This window comes from Durio zibethinus, chromosome 22 (genome assembly GCF_047325235.1).
Source record: "Durio zibethinus cultivar Kanyao isolate XHJ-2024 chromosome 22, ASM4732523v1, whole genome shotgun sequence".
NCBI classification, from domain to species: Eukaryota; Viridiplantae; Streptophyta; class Magnoliopsida; order Malvales; family Malvaceae; genus Durio; species Durio zibethinus.
This window is the reverse complement of record NC_143183.1, coordinates 18,455,542-18,466,971: the sequence shown is the minus strand read 5'-3', so window position 1 is coordinate 18,466,971 and position 11,430 is coordinate 18,455,542. Positions and strand designations below refer to the sequence as shown.

At 28.7% G+C, this 11,430-nt stretch overlaps 1 pseudogene; it reads left to right on the top strand.

The window, feature by feature from the left end:
• Window positions 1-10,274: 10,274 nt before the first annotated feature.
• LOC111307135 (ethylene-responsive transcription factor ERF098 pseudogene) lies at window positions 10,275-10,902 on the top strand (annotated as a pseudogene).
• The last annotated feature ends 528 nt before the right edge of the window (window positions 10,903-11,430 follow it).

The following is an 11,430-nucleotide window of genomic DNA, read 5'->3' as shown; positions in this document are numbered from 1 at the left end:
TCGACCACTAATGCTTTTATATGTCCTAATACCTTGGGGAATATCATCAATCCATACACGACTAAAGCACACACATCCAACCCCTGATCAGTATCAATATACTTCTTTATATGCTTGAATAAAAAAGCTGATGGAATAGTCTTAACCCCGTTCTTTTCCTTCTTATGCTTGTCTATCTTTTTGACCCCTATTTGCATAACCTTGGCTAACTTTTTTCTATATCCAATAGTCTTTTGCTTCTTCTAATAGATCTTATCTTGATTAGTAGACTATATTCGGAGTGAAGATGAATATTTTTCAATTGTGGGGGCCAAGACTTTTTGGTTGAACACAAAGCATCAGTAAGATGAATCCTAAAACTATACTAAGCTCTAGTTAGCTATTCATCAATCTTTACTGACAAAAGTAGTGCCATATCCCCATATTTTTTAGAAAAATATTTCTTTCTCTCTATTCCCTACTATTTCCAAATAGCCTCCAATTCTTATGTATTATTTTGACTAAAATCCACATGCACTGACTGTAGCAGTATCAATATATGACCATCTACTAAATAGTCTCCTTTTTTCTAAGTATTTTTTGATTCGCTTTTAACCTCTAAGTAGTTCTTACATAAGGATAATACCATTGTAGGCTTTATGAGAGTTTTTCTTGCTAAAGATTGGCCTAAAATAATACCCTTCTAAGAAATATGGTGCCTATATAATGCATACAGCGAAATTGAAGGCAACAAAAGAATTAAACAAGTTAATAACGTTAATAAAACAAATAAATAAATAAGTAAATAAATAAACAAACAAATATGGTATATGACAAAACTAAATATATATAGTGTCCTAGTTTTAGGTAATTTTCTCGAGAAAGATAACATGGCTTTATCTTAGGTTTGGGCCCTACAGTTCATGATATGTCGAGTAAGGATTTATACGTCTAAAAGTTTCAAGACTATTCCTTACATCATAATCCATTATAGACTAGTAAGGTTCCTTGATCATCACTTATTATAGATTACTAACGAAAAGATTTTAATCTGAGTGAAAGTATTTTGCCAGCAAATGCAAAAGTTATCAGCTCACAAGAGCGTAAATACTTTACTTTCTCATAAAAGGAAAAGAGCTCGACTCTAGAGCTCATGCATATGAGTGAATATGCAAAGAATTTGCAAAGAGATATTTCAATTAACAACATAAGAAAAAAATGAATGACAAAACAAAGGTAGGATGTTAATAGGCAATATTTTATTTTATTTTTATTTTTGAAAGAATTAAAATTAAATATCAACCAAAACCATAAAATCCAACAATTCAGGTAACGCATGATTCATTTTTGGCTTGACTCTCAGAAATATCCCTAATGAAGTTGTTAAGTTGTCGTAACGATTTTGGAATCGTCAGACGTAAAGAATTTTAAAATCGAGAAAAATGAGAAGAGTCACCACCAATCTTTTTTAGGGTGTGATTGGCCACCCAAGAGTTTATCTTTTTAATAAAACTATAAAAGTGGGTTTAAAGTTTATCAAAAAGATAAATTTTGATCTACGAAAAACCAAGTTAGGCTCGAAAACTAGTTATGTGTGGGGAAAGATTATCACCCCCACAACATCCATAAATTGGTACCAATTAATCATGCATTATTTCAATGTTGGATGAAATGGTTTTGATTTAAAATTTAATACTAACTCCTTTCATTTAAAAAAAAATAAAATTTTACTAAAACTCTTTATTTAGGAATGTTGAGGAAATCTTTAAGTTAAAAAATTATCTTAAAACTCTTCAACATTTAAGCAGAATTTAAAGTAACTTTTTTCACTTGAGATTTAATACAATATTCTTTAAAATGAAAATAATACTCTTTGTAAAAGATAATTATTAATGACTCTCCAACATCTAGATAGAGTACTAAGAATTATTTCCTTCAAAATGTTATTTTTTTTTATAATATCACAATTTTAAAGTACATATTTTTCTTTTTTGTTTGTAAAAACATTTTGTATGAGAAAGTAAATGATGGTATTACCAGGTAGCAAATAAAAAATTAAAGATAGAAAAACGCAAAACGGGTGCCAATAATAACATGATGACATATATATGCCAATGGATGTTATACAAGGGGATGAAATACAATTTAAAATTGGATTCTTAAATATAATGAGATCACTTTGACTCTTCAACATCTAGGCAGAGCTTATGTGCGACTATTTATATTTAAAATCTCATTTTATTATTATATTTTATTATTTATTAATTTTAATCCCAATGTTAAAGCAAATTAAGGATTTGTATGAAAATTTTAATGAAATAAAGTTTCTTAAATATCCCATTGTCTAGGCAGTATTCGAGAACAAATTATTTCAAGTAGATTTTCACACATATCATTAGGATTTTGGGATGATCTTGGTTAAAGCTTAGGTCGAGGTTTTAAAGTTTGAATAATTTTTTGTGATGATTCAGGGTTGCATACCAAATATGGGATTTTGGGTTTTGAATTTTAAATTTTAGAGTTTTAGGTTTTGGATTTTAGGATATTGAAAATTTGGGGTGTTGAAGGTTTATGGTTTTGGGTTTAAGGTTTTAGAAGGTTTAAAAATTTTAAATTTTTTGGGATTTGAGGTTTTAGGATTTCAATTTGAAGGTTTAAGGTTTTAAGGTTTTCAGTTTTTAGGGTTTAGAGGGTTTAAGGTTTTAATTTTAGGGTTTAGATGGTTTAGGGTTTTGATTTTAAGGTTTAAAGGGTTTAGGGTTTCGATTTTAGGGTTTAAAGGGTTTTAATTTTAAGGTTTAGAGAGTTTAGGGTTTTGGTTTTAAGATTTGGAGTTTACGGTTTTGATTTTAAGGTTTAAAGGGTTTAAGGTTTTAATTTTAAGGTTTGAAGGGTTTTTGGGTTTACAGAAAATGCAATCTCTAAAAATCTCTAACATCTAGGTAGATTTTTGAATAAAATTTGGTATTTATAATTTTCAAAAATTAATTAAAAATTTTCCATATATTTTCTTTTTATAACAATTTATTTTAATAATATTATTATTTTATTTATTGGTTTTTCAATAACTTCCCAACATCTAGATGAAATTATCATTATTTAAAATATGATTATATTCTCTCCAACATCTAAGCAAGAAAAATTTTCTTATTACTAATCTATTTTATAATCATTTATATATATTTTTATATATATTTATTTTATTTTTTTAACACTTTGATTATTATTCTTTATAAAAAAATATTTTAAAGAATCAAAAGTTTTGAAATCATTTTTTAGTATTGTTGTTGTTATCATTAGTCTTTATTCCTTTGTTTTATATTATTTAATAAGTTTTTTTTTTACAAAAATTATATAAAAAACCTTTAGCTTGATTACTCTTTATTTATTTATTGTTTATTTAATAATAATAATAATAATAATATTATTATTATTATTATTATTATTATTATTATTATTATTATTATTACAAAACAACAAATATTTATTCTAACAAATTTTAAAAGTTTTTAAACATGCATAAATAACAATAATAAACTAAATTAATATAAATAATATATATAAAAAATCAATAAAAATATAATAAATAAAAAATTACCTAAATTGGACCAGTCAACGGTCCGATCAATGTTAATTCGATTGGATCGACAGGGGTTTGGTGAGCGATTCAGTTAAATTGGTTAAAAGTTGGCTGAAGTGGGTTGCTGGGTCGAGTTCGGGTCTACGTACAGATCTCCTCGGTTAAAATGACGTCGTTATGATTTTTTTCTATTTCATTCCAACCCTCCATCTAAAAAAAGAAAACCTTTCTTAGCCCAAAAAGACACTTTCAAGCTATGCCAGAGTCTAGTGTCTTATTGTCGCACCAGCTGCTACTTGAGGTCATTGCTATTAGTCGTTAGTGATCGAAAAATGTAAAACTCTGCCTAAAAACTCCTTTCAATCCTCTGAGTCCAAATCCACTCTTTTTTTTTACGGGAAACAACCCTAATCAGAGTAGATCGAGGTTTAAAGTTTTAGTGTTCCTTTTTTTATATCAACCAAAATTGATGATTTTTTTTATTTTTGTAGATAGCTCAACGCTGATGGTTCCTTGCCTAATCAGCGAGGACTTTGTGTTTTTTTTTTTTTTTTTTTTTTTTTTTTTAGGTGTTGATGTTTGTTTTGGTTGTGGGTTTTTTCTTTGGTATTATTTCGTGGGTTTTTTGTTTGGCCATGATTGGTTGTAGTGAGCAAGGGACGATGAAAGTAAAGGCATTGTGGGTATTGGGGCTATTTGGAGGTGGCTGTATTAGTGCCGTAGGGAGATGGGTATGTGCTTTGAGGCAAGGTGAAAGGGTTGGGTTGCTTAGGTGTCTGAAGCGTGAGGGTAAGAAAGGATGCAAGTAAGGGTGTTTTGGGTGCTGGGGCTATTTGAGGTAGCTGGATTAGTGCTGTAGGGAGATAGGTATGTGCATTGAGGCAGGGTGGAAGGGTTGGGTTGCTTGGGTGTGTGAAGCATGGGTGCCAGGGTATGTTTTCGAGAGCCCTGAAAGGGGAGAAAATTGGGTGCTTTATAGGGTTAGGCACCTAGAATAGTGTGTGGAGTAGGTGCTTGGCAAGGTATAGGTGCCATGGCAAGGTAAAGCCAATGGCTCTAGGTAGTTTGGGATGGTGAAGTGCAGGGGCTCTGGGTTTGGGTTCCATGGGTATGGTGCTGTGTAGGGGCAGGTGGTAGGTTGGTGTTGTGCATGGCACCACACGACACCATGCCTAACCTGTCCGTTTTTTTGTTGTTTTTTTTAAATTTTTTAATATTACATTTGATTATTAATTTTAACGAAATTAAAAAAGAAGATTTCATCTAGTAGATTCAAACAAAATTAAGTGTCTACAAATAATTCTTCTTTGTCTACTATTGTACTTTATATTGTACTTTTTGAGCTTTTCTTTTGGCCAATGTTCTTTTATATAATTTTCCCAAATTCTATATAAATAATTGTTAATTTTTATTTGAATTTCCAAGAAATTGGTGGCATTGGAAAAGTCAGCTCTTAAGGTAATTTGTCTTTCTATTTTTGAAATTGGAAGTATGATCTCTCTTTGTTTTCAAAGATCGCAGGATCATCCCAAGAATGCAGCAGTACTTATATACCAGTTTGATGGGAAATTTTCATTTTTAGTTTTTATGCATTGTACTTTATATTTTTTTTGTATATATCCATTACTTTACCTCTTTTATGAAGAAAAGGATTAGATAGGGAATAAAAAGTTGAATGTGAGTTTTTTTTTTCTCTCTCCTTGGTTTCTCTTCTCTTGCCTTGCTGGAATTGGCAAAACCAGTTCTAGAGGTAAATTCTTTTTGTTTTCCTTGATGTTGGAAGTAAAACTGTTTGCTTCAAAGAGTTTTGAACATGCTTAGAACACGGTAGTTCTTATACATTGTCTATGCCAGTTTTATAAGAAAGTTTCTTTTTATATTTTGTCAATTGTGTTTTGTATTTTCTTCTTTACCCACTGCCTCTTTTATGAAGAAAATGATTGAATAGTGAGTAGAAGTTTTAATTTGATTTTTTCCTTTTCTTTTTTTGCTAAATATCTCATTACCAATTATAGTTGTTGAATTGGGGATAATAATATTATTCCGAAGTCTGAACTTTGATTTACTAGCTCAATGGTTGATGTGTTGGTCCTGCTTTTTGAGTAATATGGTGTATGTTCATATTCAAGCAGTTTCCCCATGTTTTTGTATTGATTTGTTTTGTCTATTGTCTTTTTTTTTTATGTCAATTAATGGTACACAAGGTACTTCTATGAGGTTGGCAAAAGATCATATGGAATTCTCTGCTAGAAGAATTAAACAAGAGCTTCAGCCTATTAATGGAGAATGTATGATAGCTTAAAACTAATTTAATGACCTTGGGGCCGTGCAACTTATAGGGTGAGTAACGGGTGAATATGTGAGATAAACATGAAAAAAGCAGCTGTAAATACACCACTGATCGTAGCTTGGACATCACCCAGCTTGACGCCATCCAAATACATCATACTTAAAACATAAGTTGTAGTAAGGCAATTAAGGCCAAGTATCTTGAACATTTGGAGGGTAGTCACAAGGATGCTGCGTCCTTGATGAATTATGTCAATGGTTGAGGCAACGAATGCATGCTTTGTTACTATGAATAAATTGTTCAATAATCACCTGTAGCTACAAAGTATCTAACTATTCTTCAATTTAGTTCTGTCTTCTCTTGAATCTTTTTGGCTTTATCATGATATTGAAGTTCTTGGTTTGTTTTTAATTTTTTTTACTACATTTTTTGTTATTTTTATCTTAATAATTGCACTGCATGCATTAAAAATTATAATAAACGTTGGAAATTTCAAATTTGTTTGTTTATTTTGTTCATAATTTTTATAAAAGCCTTAGATTTAAAGTATTGATTAGCTCAAGATTATATAATTTTTCTATTTAACAATTAGTTTTTTCTATTCAAAATTACAATTATCCAATAAAATATTTATTCAATACAATGCAAAAAAGCAATACAACAACTGAACGAAGCTGGGCCCCAATTACTAGTTATGATTAAAAAAATAAAGGAAAGAGGGAAAAATATTAATGGATTAAAAAATGGAGGTAATGGCTACCTTTTATGACTAGAATAATATTTGAGAAAGAAAAATTATCATAAACATTAACAATAAAAATTTTTAAAATTTACTAATAGAGTTAATAGGATGATAAATATATTTTAATTTATGTTAAAAATAAAAAAAATTAATTAAAAAATAAATATATGTCAATTTGCTTTTTAAAATTTTTAATTTATCTTTAAACCTCTTTATCTTATTATATACTTAACTAAAGAGATATTATAATCTTAAACTCTCTTAAATCTATAATTTTTAAATACTAACTCTAATAACATATTAACTATCTCAAACTTATAATCTGTAAATATTAATTCTAATAATATATCAATTAATTCAAGTGATAACTGACGGTGTTAAGTTTTAACTTTATTTGTAAAGTTAAATAATTTCACCTTTGCGGAAACCAGTTTTATAATTAACCTTTTTTAAAAGGAGTGAAGAGAGACAATTTTGATTCGTTCTATGAAACCCAAAGTTTGAGTCGTGGGAAAGTTTTGGCCATGGTCAAGAGGAAATCAAGGTGCTTGGAGACCAAGGATTCATCTTTTAACAGTCCAAGTTTTGACTAACTAATTATTATTTTATATTAAAATATAATATTATGTCATTTATAATTTAATTAATTTTATTAAAAATATATATTATTTTAATATATGAAAATTGTAAACTTCTAAATAGTGTTAAAAACGGAATATATTTTCAAAATTAATAGAAACAAAATTTTTGCTTCCAACACTTATGAAAATTTTGTTTTTCTGCTTTTGAAAATAAAAATAAATTGTCAAACTTATTTTTTGTTATTGTTTTTTTAAATAAACTGAAAACTAAATTATAAAACAAAATAAATGCCAAACGATATGTTAATACTTGAACTATAAAATAATACATACTTTTATGAATTTCAACTATTGAATTAAAAAAAATTTACATATTTCTTTTTTTTAATGAAAAGAATAGATATTCCTTTTGAGAGCTAATCTTCCTGATTCAGTATTTTTTAATGGCTTAACCACATTTATAAAATTTATGTTGAACCCAAATTTTTTAGACTAAAATCAACTGTTGACAGTTAATCTTTGTACAAAAAGAAATGTTGGGATGTATGTTTGGATTGCACCAATTAGGGATCTAAAATTTCAATATTCTTCCAATTTTACAGGTACCTATCAATAGTGGGTGCGTAATTTACAATTGCTGCATCATTGATAAATGTTAGATGAAATGCCACATGAATGTGACATGAAAAGGAATAAAAAAAAAAAACTTTTTGCTTTTTTGGGTAAAAAACTTGGTGACTAATTAAAAATATTATCTTCCTTTAAAACAAAAATCTTTCTAAACTTAAAGGTGTTCATACATTGAATTAGATCGCCTATTTAAGCAGTTTACGCCCAGCACTAATCAAAATGTTACTTTAAAATATTAAAAAATAACTTTTACGTGAATATTTTAACTTTTCATCTCCATCAGCTTTTGAATTTTTTTTCTTAAAGTAAAACAACTTTTTTAATTAGTCACCATTTTTTTTTTTTACCAAAAAGAGCAAAAAGTTTTTTTTATTACGACTGAGATTGAGCAGGCGTAAATGGCCTTAATTGGTGATCAACTTACCTGGCGTAATTAAAATTGGGCTCTAACATGTGCCTGCAGCCTGTTTTCGATCCCAATTTAAATCTGTTTACCCATTAGACGATGAAAATGGTCCTGGAGCCACTGTATTCGGACTAGCGATTGGTAGTTTTAAGTCTTGTCGTTGTCCTTTTTCCGATTTATGACCTTGACTTGTAATTATCACTTTTCTTCACTAAAAACAAGACTAACAATTATCTTTTACATTTCCTTTTGGCAAGGAGAAGAAACTTATTAGACAAAATCAAAATTTTTTTATTTTTCGATTTAAGGTTATTATTTAATATTTTATTAATAAAGCACACGGCTGTTGGCAAATCAAATTTTGTTTTTGGTTAAAGAAAAACATAAAACTTAATGAAGTAAAAAAAAAAAAAGAAAAATGCTATGTCCTACTACTTTTATCTAAATATTTTTGTTTCACATGATATAACAATAATTTATTGCTTTGATTATAATATTTCATTGATATATAATTATTTGATATCCAAAAATTGATAGACTTCACATTTGAATACATATTTTAATAACTACATATATTTTATGTTAAAAAATACACATATTGAGGATAAAAATGATGAAAAAAGGAGCTCATAAAAATATACTTATGTATTTGATAGAGCCATTATTTTATGAAGCGTGCATGAGAGTCAATATTGGATGAAACAATATAACAAGAAGTCAAAATATAACAATAAAGAAGTCAAAATATAACAATAAGCATGGCATAAATTCAATCATTCTATATATATTGAATAATACTAGTATTTAATTATTTCATTTTCATTTCTTGTCAATTTTCTTGAGAGAGATATTTGACTCTTCAACTTGACATATGTATAATATGATCAGGGAATCATTATTTCATGTAAGATAAAATATATGAAGGTATATATATATATATATATTTACTTGTTAAGCAGAATTAAAAGTAAAATTTTAACGTAAATTATTGATTATTGAAAAAAATTATAATACGAAAATTATTTATACACAACATAAATCCTTCAATAAATCGAAATAAAAGTCTTTTTTTAGAGTTGTACGATCCTCTGTCCGATTGCTCTATTTTTTTTTTTTCTCTTTTATTCTCGTGAGAAACTCATTTTTTTCTTTTCTAGTTAATTTTTTTTTTATTAATGGCCGAATGCCATCTTGTTTGACAGGAGATATGGACGGCCTATTTTACTTGTAACCCACCTATTATGGGCGGTTTGTTTTAGAGTAGTGTAACCCATCCGGTTACCAACGTTTCACATATGCATAACATTTATAACTACTGATAAACAAGGTCATTATATAAACTGATTTAACACGAAAAACAAATTTATTTGAATCGTATCTTATATCTTATTAATGATGTAGATAATTGAAGTTTAATAATAAAGCTTCGTCGTGTTCTTCATTTTTTTTTTTTTTTTCTCTTAGTCAAAACAAATAAATTGATGAACACAGTTTCTTTGATAAAGGGGTATAAAAAAATTCTCTTACAAATCTATCTAAAAAGTCCTAAAAAAAATCAGGGAGCTGGTCAAGTTGATAAAGACAAAAATTATGGTGCAATATCAAAAAGTATATTGATTAATATTCCATTAGTACAAAAAGGAGCAAGAATCCAAATCGTATTTTAAAAATGCTTCCATAATTAATAAATGGAAAACATTGATATCACTAAAAGAGATACATTATCCCTTTTTGAATTCTTTTCTTGGAAAGATTTAGCAAACAAATTTTGCAAAGCAACCAAGAACCTTCGTAGCACAAAACAAAAAATTTTCATCGTCAATTCGCGTTCCTCACGTTTATTGGCATCCGTCAAATCTGACTTGCTAAATACGAAAAGTTCAGTATATATATATATATATATATATATATACCATTTATTATATTTTAAGAAAATATATACGTGTCATCCTGCTAATTTTTTAATAAAATTTTAAAACTCTAGCGAGGTAATTTTCCTACTATAAATACAACCATCAATTAATGAAACTTAGAAGCCTTCAAATACTTGAAAACAATCATATTTGAAAGCCAAAAGGTTTGTCAATTAAAAATTAATTTTAGATTGAAAAAAAGAATTACTATAGTTTTTTTTTTATTATTATTTTGTTAACTTGAAGGGAATTTGTCATGGAGGATCCAAATAAAAGTAAGGAAAAGGAAGAGAAAGGAAGAGAAGAAATTCGTTTTAGGGGAGTGAGGAGAAGGCCATGGGGAAAATATGCAGCTGAAATTCGAGACCCTTCAAGGCATGGTGCACGTTTATGGCTAGGCACATTTGGTACGGCAGAGGAGGCTGCTCGAGCCTATGATCGAGCTGCGTTTAACCTGAGAGGCCATATGGCTATCTTGAACTTCCCCAATGAGTACTATTCTCAAGTGATGGGATCAGCTCCTTATCCATCTTCTTCTATCAATGCTCGTAAGAGCTTTGAGCAAGGAAGTTCATCATCTAGTGGACAAGAAAAGCAGGTTTTCGAGTTTGAGTATTTGGATGACAAGGTTTTGGAAGAGCTTCTTGAAACGGAAGAGGAGAAGAAGAAAAGAATGAAGGATAATTGAAATTTCTTAACAAAGTTCAATTAATGCAATTTGGTTTGGTTGAATTTTTTCTTTCCTATCCATTTTCCAGGAAACTATAAGTATGAATATTTGTGCCCATGGTTATGATATATGTTCCATCTTTTCCCTGAACAAAGTAACTCTTTTAATCCCTTTTTTCTTCATTTCTTGAAAGAGGCAAGTCATTAGTGATTGATTGAATTGATTAACCTAATTCCATACTGAATTTTTAACCTAATTGAAGATTGAAGTAGGAGGAAGCTAATGAACAATGGTATTTAACTTGTAAGGCACAATATACTCATTAGATATGGATTCATTTTTTGCACAAAATGAAAAGATAACATGATTGCTAAAGTAATGAAATTGATTAATTATTGCTAGGTGTAAATGTTAGACCAATGCAAATGTTAAGTTAGACCAAATGCAGTTGGTTCCCATATCAATAGATGGTGTCAAGGGCCCCAAGTTTTTCAGGATATTGTTTCAAGCTAGTTGGCTTCCTACATTTTTCTTCTACATATATATTTGACACAATGAATTGCCTTTGCCAAAATGGAGACAGTAGAATAGGAGGAGACCACTAGCAGCAGGTTTGGGTAGTAGGGGGATTGAAAGCCA